We start from the raw sequence: 16,646 nt of genomic DNA, 5'->3' as shown, positions 1-16,646 counted from the left end.
AAAAAAAGGAATGAAAAATAAATAAAAAGAACGAAGATGAGGGTGACTTCATTTGATGTATCTTATTGGGTAGGGCTGCTGGAAACTTTCCACATTTATGAATGAAGCCTAACCTCCTTCAAGCTATAGGGAAATTTTTAGATACTTTTCCCTGGATTTGGAGTGAGCATGGACTGAACAAACTTATTTCAAGACAGCACCATATTTTCGGTACCAGCTGAGGGCAGCAAGGAGACATAGTCCTTATTTTTACAAATTTTAGTTAGGGCTTTAGTAAGAAAGAAATAACAGAGTACCTTTCTTGTCAATCTGCTAAGCACAAGTTTTCCTAAATCTAGTGTTGCCATGAGTGCCGTTTTGTTTGTGAGGACAGCCAAGTGAAGCTCAGCTCCCGCTGGGAACTGGAGAAGGCAGATCACTGACAGGCTCTAAGGGAATTAGATTATGGGCTGATTGGAAATAAAACGTAATAAAGGAATGCCTGTGTAAACAACATGTGGGGAGCCCTGCTTTGTTATGGAATAAACTCTAAATTGTTTCAAATTTAAAGTGAATATGAAAAACTAAACTTCAGTAGGAATATTGAAGAGCAATTTGTTATTTCCTGTGTGCCTTTGTGAGTGAAAACCAACTGGTTGCCATCAGGAAACATTCATTTCCCATCTGATCCATGTCCCTTTTGTCCATTAGTGCATGTAAGAAATATTCAAGCACCCACTCTTTTTTTTTTTTTTTAATTTTTTTGGAGACACGGTCTTGCTCTGTCACCCAGGCTGGAGTGCTGTGGTGTGATCTCAGCTCACAGCAAACTCTGCCTCCCAGGTTCCAGTGATTCTCCCGCCTCAGCCTCCCAAGTAGCTGGGACTAAAGGTGCACGCCACCACACCCAGCTAATTTTTGTAGTTTTAGTAGAGACGAGGTTTCACCATGTTGGCCAGGCTGATCTCAAACTCCTGGCCTCAAGTGATCCACCCACCTAGGCCTCCCAAAGTGCTGCGATTACAGGCGTGAGCCACCGCGCCCGGCTAAAATATCCAAGCACCTACTCTATGAAGTGGGACTAGATGTCAGGATGAGGTAGGGTGCCTCAAACTGTCCACGCGGACCTGTCCTGTGAAAGGTGGCAGTCAGGGTTGGCTGGAAAATGAAGAGTCAGGGAAGGAATTCCACCAGATTTCATCAGACTGAGGGGAGGTGGGAAGGGATTTGTCCTGGGCTCATGTCCATTTCACCAGAGTCTAGTCTAAAAGGACTTTATAAGGTGCTCGAACAAATCACAAAACAAAACAAATTGCAAGGATCCTCTTCTGTGAATTTTGAGACTAATAGCTTGGGAAAACCGGAGGCCTTTGCTCCTTGTGTGTGCTTGGAACCTCCGCCTTCCCCACTCTTTTTTCTTTGGTTTTTTTTTGGGGGGGGAGATGTTTGTTTGTTTGTTTGTTTTGTTTTGTTTTGTTTTTGAGACAGAGTCTTGCTCTGCACCCAGGCTGGAGTGCAGTGATGCGATCTCGGCTCACTGCAAGCTCTGCCTCCTGGGTTGGCGCCATTCTCCTGCCTCAGCCTCCCGAGTAGCTGGGACTACAGGCGCCCGCCACCACGCCTGGCTAATTTTTTTTATTTTTAGTAGAGACGGGGTTTCACGATGTTAGCCAGGATGGTCTTGATCTCCTGACCTCATGATCCGCCCGCCTCGGCCTCCCAGAGTGCTGCGATTACAGGCGTGAGCCACTGCACCCGGCCTACTTTCTTTTTTTTTTTTAAGAGATGGAGTCTTACTTTTTTGTGTAGGCTAGTCTCAAACTTTTGACTTCCAGCAATCCTCCCACCTCTGCCTCCCAAAGTGCTGAGATTACAGCTGTAAGCCACTATGCCTGGTCTTATTTTTTACTATCTAATAGAAAAGCGGTATATATGATTATTGTAATTTGCATTTATTTGATCATAATGAGATAGAGGAGTTTTCATATCGCTATGGGCGTTCTGTGGCCGACTTGCTGAATGCTGGTCTCTTAGGCCCAAGAGGATACCTTGTGGTAGAAAAGCCAGAGAACAGATTTCAACTAGCCGTATATAGCTGGAATGTCTGGAGAGATTTAGCTTATTTTTCCATCTCATTCATTTCAAGCCTGAAGCCGCCTGATGTCAAGTCTGAAGCCCACTGAAGGCCTTTGTTAGGTGTCCTGTAAGGGAGGGGAAGAAAAAGCCAAGGGTTTGTACCTGATGATGTTCAAAATATGTAACAGAGGGACCATCAGTCAGATACCATGAGTACAGGAATGTGGCACTTCAGTTGATAACAGCATTGTCCTGAGCAAGGCAGGTCCCACAGGTGGCCCCTCCTCAGCATGTTTGGAAGAGGGTTGAGAAGGTTCCCACCCATGTCTGAGATTCCATCACTCACCATGAGTTTGAGGACCAAGCCTCTTTCTAGACATTCTCTTTTTCTTTTTTTTTTGAGACGGATTCTCGCTCTGTTGCCCAGGCTGGAGTGCAGTGGTGTAATCTTGACTCACTGCAAGCTCCGCCTCCCGGGTTCAAGCGATTCTCCTGCCTCAGCCAACACTGTCTTTTAAGATGCAAGTACCTCTGGAATGACAGCACTGGATCCTAATATCTTCGTGAAGACATTTCTTCTTCATCCAGAGAAGAAATAAAGCAGGCTTTGGGAACAAGGGAAGGATGAAAAATGGGTGCAGAAAAGCAAAAGACAAGAGGGTCACAGGAGCTGTAGGACAGCGCTGCAAAGTATCCTCAGCTGAAGTTGGCTTTCCCCAGAGCTGGCGCTGAGCTTGGGAGCATGGCTGCTACATCCGCCGCCAACACATTGATAGACTCTTAGGCCGGGCGCGGTGGCTCACGCCTAAAATCCCAGCACTTTGGGAGGCCAAGGAGGGCGGATCACGAGGTCAGGAGATCGAGACCATCCTGGCTAACACGGTGAAACCCCGTCTCTACTAAAAATACAAAAAATTAGCCAGGCATGGTGGCGGGCGCCTGTAGTCCCAGGTACTCGGGAGGCTGAGGCAGGAGTATGGCGTGAACCCGGGAGGCGGAGGTTGCGGTGAGCCGAGATCGCGTCACTGCACTCCAGCCTGGGCGACAGAGCGAGACTTCGTCTCAAAAAAAAAAAAAAAAAAAAAGAAGGGCTGTCATGGCTGGTAAGTAGCCTTCATCTTGAGCTCCTCAGTCCCTGAAGTGCTGCCCCTCCTTCCCACCTGCTCCAGCCCCTCTCCTGAGATTCCTCCCCTCCCTCCCCAAGTCCAGCAACCCAACTGGTAATGCCAGGCTGCCCAGGAGCCTCCAGGACCTGTCCTGGCGTTGTAGACACTTGCTCTAAGCCTCACTGGCCGTTCTACATTTTATTTTGTTTTGTTTTATTTTATTTTGAGACGGAGTCTTGCTCTGTCACCCAGGCTGGAGAGCAATGGTGCAATCTCGGCTCACTGCAACCTCCGCCTCCCGGGTTCAAGCAATTCTCCTGCCTCAGCCTCCCGAGTAGCTGGGATTACTGGTGCGTGCCACCACACCTGGCTAATTTTTGTATTTTTAGTAGAGACGGGGTTTTACCATGTTGGCCAGGCTGGTCTTGAACTCCTGACATCAAGTGATCCACCGGCCTTGGCCTCCCAAAGTGCTGGGATTACAGGCGTGAGCCACCACGCCCAACCCATTCTAAATTTTAATATCACTGCTTCCAAGAGTGGTCTCATTGATCGTAAAACAAATCAAAAGAGATTCTGCTACGTATTCAAACAGTTGTCGGCAAATGACTGCGTGAGTCATCTAAACCATCTTTTAATCCCAGACAATTTCCCCTCCCCTTCTCTGCCACTCTGGGACAGGAATTGATGATCGGATATTTCTTTTCTCTCCCTGCCCTTTATTGTTTTTAGAAACAGGCTCTCACCCTGTCACCCAGGCTGGTGTCATCATAGCTCACCGCAGCCTTGACCTCTTTGGCTCAAGCTATCCTCCCACCTCAGCCTCCTGAGTAGCTGGGACCACAGATGCACACCACCATGCTCAGCTAATTTTGTTTATTTACTTATTTTTTTGTAGAGACAGCGTCTCCCTATGCTGCCCAGGCTGGTCTCAAACTTCTGGGCTCAAGCGATCCTCCTGCCTCAGCCTCCCGAAGTGCTGGGATTACAGGCATGAGCTACCCACACGGTTTTTGCTTTTTTATTGTTTTATTTTATTTTTATTATTTCCTTACTTTCTGGCACTACAAGGTGCTCCAGGATTATTTTGTATCTTCCTGCCCTTTGTCCTATAATGAGCCATTTCTCCAAAGAGCCCTGGTTCTACCTGTTGGGAACTGTTGGAAACCAAGATCTGGGCTTGAGATGCACTCTCAATGTGCATTGTTACCAAGCTCGTACAGTGATTCTTAAAGCGCTCCAAAACTGGCGATCCCCTGGCCCAGCATCTCCGGAAAGTCACAGTCATTCAGAGACAATAGTGCTCTAGCCTGGGGAGGTTTATATTTGCTCCGAGAGATTCCAGAGTCTTGCTTGGGCCTCTGAAAATTTCAGACTTACCTTCATTCTTCTTCAGGCTTGGCATTTCTTGGAACACGGTGTTTGTTGGGGAGGCAAAGAAACAGGACTTTTTGCATTGATTTAATTTTGATTTGAAGCACATGAAATTTACTACTCGTTTAGAAGCTAAAATAAAATTTTAAAATAAAATAACGGACAGGAAAAAATTGGGAGTGATTTGGGGGCTGGATACCCAGCAGGACAGGCCACACTGTCTCCCAGCCTGTTTGGGTATTTCTGCCTTCAGTCAGAAGATGCAACCTTTTTCCTGTCAAGAGCCAGATAGTAAATATTTTCAGCTTTGCAGCTGGGCCATCTCTGAGGCAGCTGCTCAACTGTGCCGCTGGGGCAGGAAGGCGTCCAGAGACAACATGTAATCCAACATGCGTGGCTGGGACCCAATAAAGCTCTATTTACAAAAACAGGCATCCTGCCAGATGTGGCTCGGAGGCGCTAGTTTGCCCACTCCGCTCTAGATGAATGCACAAATTCAGTAAAGCCAACACGTGCCTTGGCTCTTAGCAAGAGGCACCCTGCACCACTGAAGCGATGCTTTGGGGGCCTCACACCTCACAGCTTCTGACAGACGGGCAGGAAGTTTCTGCTATCCTCCCTTCCTTGGTGCGGAGAAGAGCTTGCTTACCTGTGATACGCAGCTGTTTGTTTTGTTTTCTTGATGTGGCCAGTGTTTAATCTGGATTAAGTTTAGGGCAACATGTTAAGCCCACCCCACCACCCCACCAGATCTCTCTAGTGTAACTTGCAACCCACGAAGGACCTACTTTGGGGTGTGGTGGGAGATGTTGATATTTTCATGGATTCCATTTAAATGTACCTATCAGTAGCAGTCAGAATCTCGGTTGCGAGCAACAGAAACTGCCCTTGACTGTGAGAAACAGAAAACAGATGGTGTCAGCAGGCTCTCTGGGGCTCGGGGACGTGCTATGAGTGGCGCTGGGGGGCAGGGCACAGCACAAAGGGGCAGGCTAGGCCGGTGGCTTTGGGGATGAGATGACCTCTACCCCCACCCCTGTCCCTGGGCCTCCTGATTTGTAGTCAAAGCACCGGGGACAGGCTCTTTCAGGCAGTGAGAGCCACATGCTGCCTCCTGGTGGCCGCAGAGGTGGGGAGAGGGAATATGGGTGAGAATATGCCACCACCTCCCCCCAAATCACACATCAGAGGAAACGAGATTGCCCCAAAGCAAGATCAGGTTACAAAAAGGAAGAAGATAGCCCCAAATGCTGTGTCCACTGCAACACAGGTGCACCGAGCATTGACCCACACACCTGAATTTCATAGTTTAGCTGCATGGAGAGGGTAAAATCAATTCTGAGAAGAAAGAAGGGAAGGGCTGTGATGAAGGTCACTGCACTAGGAGAAGGGAGTCTTCCCTGAGCAAACGTCCACTTCCCCAGTCCTGGCCTGTCACCCTGTCTCGGCTCCTACATGACACAGACTCATCACCTGGTGTTAGGTCAAACTCTGGGACCCACCCGGTGGTGACCCATCATTGATATTAATTTAGTGAGTCACAACGTCAGTTTTGAAAAAAAGAACAAAATAGAATAAAATGAAAAAAATGCAAAAGATGAGAGAGACTTGCACATCGTAAGAGAAAGTGATGCTTCGGTTTCCAATGTGCATGCTCATTTGGGATCACAGTGCAAAATAAATTTGTTACTGTTGGGTGTAGTCAAAAAGTATGAAGTCCACTAGTCTAGATCATGACTCACACAGTAGGAGTTGGCTCAGGCTGTCATAAAAAATACCGCAGACTGAGTGGCTTTAACAACAGACATTTATTTTCTCAACTTTCTGGAGGCTGGAAGTCCAAGATCAAGGTGTTGGCACAGTGGGTTCCTTCTGAGGCCTCTCTCCTGGGTTTGTAGATGGCTGTCTCCTGTCTGTGTCTTCACATCATCTTCCCTCTGTGTCTGGGTCCAAATTTCCTTTCTTATAGGACATCAGTCATATTGGATTAGGGCCTATCCCAGTGATATGGTTTGGATCTGTGTCCCCACCAAATCTCATGTTGAATTGTAATCCCCAGTGTCGGAGATGGGCCTGGAGCAAGGCAATTGGATCATGGAGGCCGAGTTCACGAGTGGTTTAGCACCATCCCCTTGGTGCTGTTCTCGTGCCAGTGAGTGATTTCTCCTGAGATCTGGTTGTTTAAAAGTGCGTTGCACCTCACTCTCCCTCTTGTTCCTGCTTTTGCCATGTGAACTTTATTATTTTTTTTTTTTTGAGATGGAGTCTCGCTCTGTCACCCAGGCTGGAGTGCAGTGGTGTGATCTTAGCTCACTGCAACCTCCACCTCCTGGGCCCAAGTGATTATACTGCCTCAGTCTCCTGAGTAGCTGGGTTTACAGGTGTCTGCCATCAAGCCCGGCTGATTTTTGTATTTTTAGTAGAAACGGGGTTTCACCATGTTGGCCAGGCTGGTTTTGAACTCCCAACCTCAGGTGATCCACCTGCCTTGGCCTCCCAAAAATCATGCTGGGATTCCAAGCATGAGCCACTGTGCCCGGCCAACCATGTGAACTTTCTATTCCCACTTTGCCTTCCACCATGAGTTAAAGCTCCTTAAGGCCTCCCTAAAAGCCGATGTCACAGTGATTTCTGTATAGCCTGTGGAACTGTGAGCCAATTAAACCTCTTTTCTTTATAAATTACCCAGTCTCAGTTATTTCTTGTCGTTGTTTTTTTGTTGTTGTTGTTGTTTTTGAGACGGAATCTCACTCTGTCACCCAGGCTGGAATGCAGTGGCACAATCTCGGCTCACTGCAACCTCCACCTCCCAGGTTCAAGCGATTCTCCTGCCTCAGACTCCCAAGTAGCTGGCATTACAGCCACCTGCCACTATTTCCAGCTAATTTTGTACATCTTTAGTAGAGATGGGGTTTCACCATGTTGGTCAGGCTGGTTTCGAACTCCTGACCTCAGGCGATTCACCCGCCTCGGCCTCCCAAAGTGCTCCCAAAGTGAGGCGGGAGCCACCTCACCCAGTCTCAGGTATTTCTTTATAGTAGTGTGAGAACGAATGAATACATCCAATGACTTTATTTTACCTTCATTACCTCTTTAAAGATGCTGTCTTCACATACATCACATTCTGAGGTACTAGGGACTTGTAATTGGGGGGACACAGTTCATAACACACACGTTGGATCTTTTTTCTTTAAATTTTTTTTTTTTTTGAGACGGAGTCTCATTCTCTCACCAGGCTGGAGTGTAGTGGTGTGACTTCAGCTCACTGCAACTTCTGACTCCCTGGTTCAAGCAATTCTTCTGCCTCACCCTCCCGAGTAGGTGGGATTACAGGCACGTGCCACCACGCCTGGCTAATTTTTGTATTTTTAGCAGAGATGGGATTTCACCATGTTGGCCAGGATGGTCTCGATCTCCTAACCTCGTGATCTGCCTACCTTGGCCTCCCAAAGCACTGGGATTCCAGGCGTGAGCCACCACGCCCGGCCTTTTCTTTAAATTTTTAAATTTCAACTTTTGTTTTAGATTCACGGTGTACATATGCAGTTTTGATATATTTCCATGATGCTGATGTTTGGGGTGCAATGGATCCTGAAACAGGAATTGAAAGAAAATAAAGAATGTGTAAGCAAAAACTCAGCTGTATGTAAGAAAACCCAATTCCCCCTGAAGAAGAGAAACAGCTGGAGTCCTTTCAAATTAACTGCTTGTTTTTCTGTGGCTGGTGAGCCTTATCTCTCCTCCCTTCCCAGGCATTGTGAAGACTCTGCTTCTCTAGCAGTGCAGCTGCAAGGTCACTAGGCAGATAATCTCAAGTCATAAAACATGTTCCTTAAAAAGTAAGAAACGATGTAAATCATGTCTCAATTGAATAACTGTCTTTGCTTCTCGCTTCTGTAATATGCTTCCCCCTGCAGAGATCTCCCCCCAGCCCCACAAAATGCTTAAAAGGTAACTTGACTCTGTTCGGGGCTCAGTCCTTTGGATGTTAATCCGACTGGGTCGGTGCACCTAAATAATTAAATAATTCCTCCTCAACACCTCGGTCTCTCTGATTCCTTAATTATGCCGCTGCAATCCCATCACCCAGGTACTGAGCATAGTACCCAGGAGGTAGTTTTTGAGCCCTTGCTTCCCCTCCTCCCTCTCCACCTCTAGGAGTCCCCATTGTCTAGTGTTCACATCTTCATGCCCACGTGTGCCCAGTACTTAGCTCCTATTTATAAGTGAAAACATGTGGGCGGTGTTTGTTTTTCTGTTCTTGGGTTAATTCCTTTAGGATAATGGCCTCCAGCTGCATCCAAGTTGCTGCAAAGAACATGATTTAGTTCTTTTTTTGTGGCTGTATAGTATTCCATGGTGTATATATACCACATTTTCTTTATCCAATCCACTGCTGATGAACTCCTGGACTGGTTCTACATCTTTGCTCTTGTCAGTAGTGCTGCAATGACACTTTGGAACTTTTGAGCAGCCGATGAAGGTTTGGGATTTTCAGACTTACTTCTTCTATGGTTGGTAATGCCTATCCAAGCATGATTACAGTTTTATTAATATGCCTTCATTGTTCCAACATTCTAATCCCTTTTTCTCGGTAAAGTTGCTATTCCTTGATACAATCTATACCTCTTATAAGAGAGAGCCAGCCTTTGTCATGGGCTTGAGACAACTTGAAACATCACGGCAAGGGTAATCCCTCCTGCCAGCCCCTCTCATCCCCAACTCTATCTAAACAATTATGGCAAGGATGGAGTTTGGAGATCTCTCTAGTGGAAAAAGGGGGTTCAGGGAATTGCGGGCCGACAGAACAGAAATTAAAAAGCCCAATTTTTGTCCCCCTGAGTCACTGATTTTTGTGCTTCACCTCCAGAACAAAAGGCCTCAAAGAACACAGGCTTTCTTAGGAAAAATGTAGTTAGCTGTGTCTTCAGCTCCCAGGGTACATCTTACTATGCTTTATGGAGCTGAACATCCCTCCCTGTATTACCTAATCAGACAGGCTGAACAATACAGTGGAGCAATGCCGAGTTTGAGGTCAGACAAACCTGCGCTTAATTTCTGACTCTCGTACTAACCAGCTGTGCGCTCTTGGGTAAATTACTTGACTTCTCTGGGTCTCAGAGTGCTCATTTGAAAAATGGAAGTAACAAGGCTTAGCTGGGCACAGTGGCTTACGCCTGTAATCCTAGCACTTTGGGAGGCTGAGGTGGGCAGGTTAGTTGAGGCCAGGAGTTCAAGACCAGCCTGGCCAACATGGTGATACCCTGTCTCTACTAAAAATACAAAAAATTAGCCAGGCATGGTGGCGAGCATCTGTAATCCCAGCTACTTGGGAGGCTGAGGCACGAGAATTGCCGGAACCCAGGAGGTGGGGGTTGCAGTGAGCCATGATCGCAACAAAAGAAGGAAAACAAGGTTTATCTTCAATCAAAAGTGAAAACATCTAGCTTGTTGGCAGAACATCGAAAGAGATCATATGGTAGAGCAAGCATTCCGTAAGTGCTGTAAAGTGTTGTAATGCTTGTTAATCTTCACAAATGTGAGGCAGGGTAAGTATGTTTTGCTCCATTTTTGGTTATACTTTCTTTCTTTTTTTTTTTTTTTGAGGCCGAGTCTCACTCTATCGGTCAGGCTAAAGTGCAGTGGAGTGATCTCAGCTTACTGCAACCTGCACCTCCTGGGTTCAAGCAATTCTCCTGCCTCAGACTCCCGAGTAGCTGGGATTACAGGCACCCGTCACTATGTCTAGCTAATTTTTTGTATTTTTAGCTGAGACAGAGTTTCACCATGTTGGCCAGGTTGGTTTTGAACTACTGACTTCAAGTGATCCACCTGCCTTGGCCTCCCAAAGTGCTGGGATTACAGGCATGAGCCACTGCGCCTGGCCTGGTTACCTATTGTTTGAAGAATAATTTAGTTGCTTTGAGTAAGAGATGAAGTTTGTAGATCCAGGAGTTCTAATTTCTGGAGCAGGTGTTTCTATCATACCACAGGCAGATCACTTGCTGATGCTTTTTGCTTATAATTGCAAAGAAATTCACAAGCTGTGGTTTATCTTCCTTGGTAGAACTTCAGCAGACATGCGACAGGAAATGTCTATCTTAGCCTCAGTTCCTTAAAAAGCAGAGCAGGTAGCTCACGCCTGTAATCCCGGCACTTTGGGAGTCTGAGGCAGGAGGATTGCCTGAGGTCAGGAGTTCGAGACCAGGCTGGCAAACATGGTGAAATCCCCCGTCTCTACTAAAAATACAAAAATTAGCTGGGCGTAGTGGCACGTGCCTATAATCCCAGCAACTCAGGAGGCTGAGGTAGGAGAATCGCTTGAACCTGGGAGATGGAGGTTGCAGTGAGCCGAAATAGCGCCACTGCACTCCAGCCTGGGTGACAGGGTAAGACTCTGTCTCAAAAAAAAAAGGAAATTTTGATCCATGCTCAAACATGGAGATCCTTGAGGACATTATGCTAAGTGAAATAAGCCAGATGCAAAAGGATAATTACGGTCTGATTCCACTTACGTGGAACGGACATCCCTAGAGTAGTCAAATTCATAGAGACAGAAGGTAGGATGGTGGTTCTCAGGGGCAGGACGGAGGAAGAATGGGGAGTTGTTGTTTAATGGGGAAAGAGGTTCAGATTTGCAGGGTGGAAAGTGTTCTGGAGATGAATGGTGGCGAAGATCGCACAACAGTGTGACTGTGCTTGATGCCACTCAAATGTACACCTAAAAGTGGCTAAGACGCCAAATTTTATGTTATGTGTATTTAACCACAATTTTTTTTTTTTTTAAAGAACATAAGATTGTTAAAAGGATGACGGGAACTCTAAGCCCGAGGAAAAAAGGTCTCTGGTTTTCCTGTTAGTCCTGAAATTCACAGAAGGGGAATCTTTCCTGTTTGTTTTGTTTGTGCCTTGTGTGAGCACCTCATAAAGTCTTTTTTTGAGACGGAGTTTCACTCTTGTCGCCCAGGCTGGAGTGCAACGGCACGATCTCGGCTCACCACAACCTCCGCCTGCCAGGTTCACGCCATTCTCCTGCCTCAGCCTCCCGAGTAGCTGGGACTACAGGCGCCCACCACTACGCCACGCTAATTTTTTGTATTTTTAGTAGAGACGGGGTTTCACCGTGTTAGCCAGGATGGTCTCAATCTCTTGAACTCATGATCCACCCGCCTCAGCCTCCCAAAGTGCTGGAATTACAGGAGTGAGTGTCTGCAACCGGCCACACTCTTCATTTCTTGCTTCTTCCTGGACACAGTTCAACATTGATCCTGGGGGGTTTTGTGACTTGACCCTGGGGGTATGGTCATTGGAGCTGCAGCTAACCCCCCAGGAAACACAGCTTTCTCTCCACCACATGATTTGCAGAATCTCTTCCTGGTCTGAAACCTGCATTTCCTGGTCTGCAGTCTTTTCCTAGACCAATGACAGAGCCAATTAAAAAAAAAAAAAAAAAAAAGGACCAAACCCCACACTCAGTCCCCAGCTCTCCTTGGAGAGTCCCTCGAATGCTCCCCGCAGCCAGGCCTCAGGAGAAACCCCGGCTGCTCTATGTACCTTCCTATACAAGTCACTGAACATCTCTAGACCTTAGCTTCTTCATTTATAAAATAGGGCTGCATGGAGTGCTTTTGCAAAGTAAATAAGAGTACTGGATATTTTTCTCTTTGGTTCTTATCATTTGTGGAGAAACCCATTCAGACTTCACTTGGTAAAAAAGATCTTAAAATTGGGTCTAGAGCTGGGCACAGTAGCTCACACCTGGAATCCCAGAACTTTGGGAGGCTGAGGCAGGAGGATCACTTGGCCTCAGGAGTTCAAAACCAGCCTGGATAACATAGTGAGACCCATCTCTACAAAAGACAATACAACTATCTGGACATAGTGGTGTGCACCTGTGGTCCCAGATACACAGGAGGCTGAAGCAGGAAGATCACTTGAGCCCAGGAGGTTGAGACTGCAGTGAGAATGATCGCACCAGTGCACTCCAGCCTGGGCTGGAGACCCTGTCTCAAAAAATAAGGATGTATTTATCAATGAATATGACAAAACTCACCCCCAAATCAGTCACGGCTATGCCTCGGATGTTGCTGGAAACTGGCAGGAGGGGGAGAGCTCCAGACCACCCATAATCTTGTGTTGATTCCTCGTTACCCCGATGGGCTCCTGTGTCTTCCTCCAAAACAAGAAAAAGACAAAATCACACATGTTATCTTCCATCATCCTGTGGCCTGGAGGATCTCAGGTAATTCCTATACACTGCCTATTTTACAAGAGTGAATGTATAAAACAAATGTTTTTTTAAAAAAACACCTGGGCTGAGCACAGTGGCTTACGCTGTAATCCCAGAGCTTTGGGATGCTGAGGTGGGAAGATCTGCTTGAGGCTAGGAGTTCGAGACCAGCCTGGGCAATATGGTGAGACACTGTCTCTACAAAAAATTTAAAAATTAGCCGGGTGTGGTGGCATGCATTTGTAGCCCCAGCTACTTGGGAGGCTGAGGCAGAAGGATTGCTTGAGCCCAGGAGGTTGAGGCTGCAGTGAGTCATGACTGCACCACAGCACTCTACCCTGGATGACAAAGTGAGACCCTGTCTCTAACAAACAAACAAACAAACCAAAAAACCCTGGGTTTCATACATAATAGGTGATGATCTGCTTATTATTGGGACAGTCTGCCTCATTCCATTCTGGTTACTAAAAAGAGGTGTGGAAAACATGGGCAGGTTGAGTAGGAATGAAAATAATTAAAGGGTTAGAAGCTAGGGCTTCAAAAATGACAAATATGGCTTTAGGAAAAGATCTTAAGCGGACCAAAATTTCGAGTGATCAGAAAAGTTTACATGTGTTCCTTCTGCACTTCTGATCCAGTCCTCAGAATTTCACTCCCAACAGTCTCACAGATGCCCCCAGTCACTGGAACAAACCCCCTTTTCATACCTCCTTGCACAGGAGACTTGCCTCACACAAGCCCACATTCACCCACTGGGTCGCTCTTGTACCATCACACAGACACCCTTTCATGCGTTCCCTCAACAGAGAGACCCAGACACCGGCCAACACATGTGTGCACACACTCACACCACACACCTCGCACCGGCACTCCAGCCCTTGTCCCCTCACAGTTGCCTGGCCACCCTTCCCACTTCTCCCAGCTTTCAACCAAGCTCTCCACATCAATACCCTTTAGTAAATATTTACTGAGTGACCATGATGTTCCGGGCACTATCACAACCCCTGGGAGAAACAGAACTGAATAAGACATAGTCTTTGCTCCCAAGGAGCTCAGAGTCTACTGGAGAAGTGGGCAGCAGAGGGAGAGCAATCTCCTACAAATCTATGTGCATGGAGTAAGGCTGAACCTAGAAGTGGGGTCATGTACGAGGAAAAGTGAGGGCAAAAGGGAGAGAATGGGGTGGGGCACACAAGAAAGAGAAGGTCACTTCTACCAGGAGAGGTGAAAGGAGAGAGGCATTGAGGAGAAGAGGGTGCTCAGTCATAATCTGGAAGAATTAGAAAGTCTTTGTCCAATAGGCAAGGGAGTAGAGGGCTGCTCACCAGAGAGAGAATGTCAAGAAAGGGTAAATCCACACAGCATGGCAGGAGTGTGTTAGTTCAGAGCACAGAGGGTGAGATAGAGGGAGAGACAACTGGAGAGGTCAACAGGGATGGATAATGAACATCCTGTTACACCACACATAGTAATTTGGAGTTTATTCAATGTTCAATGGTAGGCCAGGTGCAGTGGCTCACATCTGTAATCCCAGCACTTTGGGAGGTCAAGGCGGGTGGATCACCTGAGGTCAGGAGTTTGAGAACAGCCTGGCCAACATGGTGAAACCCTGTCTCTACTAAAAATAAAAAAAATAGCCAGGCGTGGTGGTGCACACCTGTAATCCCAGCTACTGGGGAGGCCAAGGCAGGAGAATTGCTTGAACCCAGAAGGTGGAGGTTGCAGTGTGCTGAGATCACACCACTGCACTTCAGCCTGGGCAACAGAGCGAGACTCCTTTTCAAAAAAAGAAAAAAACATGTTCAATGGTAAATAACTCAGGATGCTTTTGGTGGTGAGTAACAGAAAAATTCAACTCTACAGGCTTAACCAATAAAGAAAATGCATTACCTCATATAACTGGAAGCCCAGAGTAGGGCACATTCTGTCCTCATCAGATCAGTCATTCTTCTCATGATCACAAAATGACTGCAGTGGCCCCAGGCATTGTGTCTCTACACACCGTCCAGAGGCAAAATAGAATTCTATCCTTTCCTTGTGTCTCCTTTTAAGGACTAGGGATCCTTTTCTTGTGCTCTTTTTAAAAGTTAAGAATCCTTTTCCAGAATCTTCTGCACTACTGTAGTCTTCCTCCCTGCCTCAAGTTTGTAAACCCCTTCTTAAGTCAATGATTAGCAAGGGATTGCCTTGACTGGCTTAACCAATCAAGATCAATGAGGAGATGGGTCCAGGTGTCTCTGAAGCACATGGATGGCGGAGAACTGGACAGAATCTCAGCTCTGTTGTCAAAGAAGGGGGTGGTAGGGTGCTGTGCATCATTGGGGGATTGTAGGTGGTATTGTCATATGATCAAATTTGCATTGCGGGAAGATGGTTTTGGCCAGGTGTGGTGCCTCTCGCCTGTAATCCCAGCACTTTGGGAGGCTGAGGCAGGTGGATCATGAGGTCAGGAGTTTGAGACCAGCCTGACCAACATGGTGAAACCCCATCTCTATTAAAAATACAAAAAAAAAATAGCCGGGCATGATGGTGCATGCTAATCCCAGCTACTCAGGAGGCTGAGGCAGGAGAATTGCTTGAACCTGGGAGGCAGAGGTTGCAGTGAGCCGAGATCACACCATTGCCACTCCAGCCTGGGTGACAGATTGAGACTCCATTTTTTTTTTTTTTTTTTTTGAGATGGAGTTTTAACTCTTGTTGCCCAGGCTGGAGTGCAATGGCGCGACCTTGGCTCATAGCAATCTCTGCCTCCCAGGTTCATACGATTCTCCTGCCTCAGCCTCCCAAGTAGCTGGGATTACAAGCATGTACTGCTACGCCCGGCTAATTTTGTATTTTTAGTAGAGACAGGGTTTCACCATGTTGGTCAGGCTGGTCTCGAACTCCTGACCTCAGGTGATCTACCCACTTCTGCCGCCCAAAGTGCTGGGATTACAGGCGTGAGCCACAGTGCCTGGCTGCATTGTGGAAAGATGAATATGACAATAGCTTGTAGAATGATGACAGAGAAGAATGAGACGCAACACAGGAAAACTGCTGTAGCAGGGGTGGAGATGAATGATAGCCTCAATCAGTCACATGCATTCAGGGAAGCAGCGAGAAAAGTGATCTTTAAAAAAAAAAATTGAGATAAGGTCTTGCTCTGACACCCAGGCTGGAGTGCAGTGGCTCAATCACAGCTCACCACAGCCTCAACCTCCTGGGCTCAAGTGATCCTCCCACATCCGCCTCCTGAGTAGCTAGGACCACAGTCATGCATCACCATGCCTGGTTAATTGTTTTTTATTTTTTGTAGAGATGAGTTTTTGCCATGTTGCCCAGGCTGGTCTCAAACTCCTGGGCTCAAGCGATCCTCCCGTCTCAGCCTCCCAAAGTGCTGGGATTTACAGACATGAGCCACTGTGCCTGGTCAAGAAAGGAAATTCTGACACATGCTACAACATGATAATCCTTGAGAACATTGTGCTAAGCAAACTAAACCAGACACAAAAGGACAATTACTGTGTGATTCCAATTATATGAGGTCCCTATAATAGTCAAATTAATGGGGACAGAGAATAGAATGGTGATGGAGAAATGAGGAGTTAGTGTTTAATGTGTGCAGAGTTTCAGTTTTGCAAGAAGAAAGAGTTCTGGAGATGGATGGTGGTGGTGGTTGCCCAACACAATGTGAATATACTGAAAGCCACCCAATTGTCCACTTGAAAATGGTTAAGGCCAGGTGCCATGGCTCACGCCTGTAATCCCAGCACTTTGGGAGGCTGGGGCAGGCGGATCACCTGAGGTCAGGAGTTCAAGACCAGCCTGGCCAACATGGTGAAACCCTATCTCTACTTAAAAAAAATACAAAAATTACACGGGCATGGTGGGGTGCACCTGTA

The sequence above is a fragment of the Pan paniscus genome, chromosome 8, assembly GCF_029289425.2.
Source record: "Pan paniscus chromosome 8, NHGRI_mPanPan1-v2.0_pri, whole genome shotgun sequence".
NCBI lineage: Eukaryota > Metazoa > Chordata > Mammalia > Primates > Hominidae > Pan > Pan paniscus.
Note: the sequence above shows the minus strand (reverse complement) of the source record.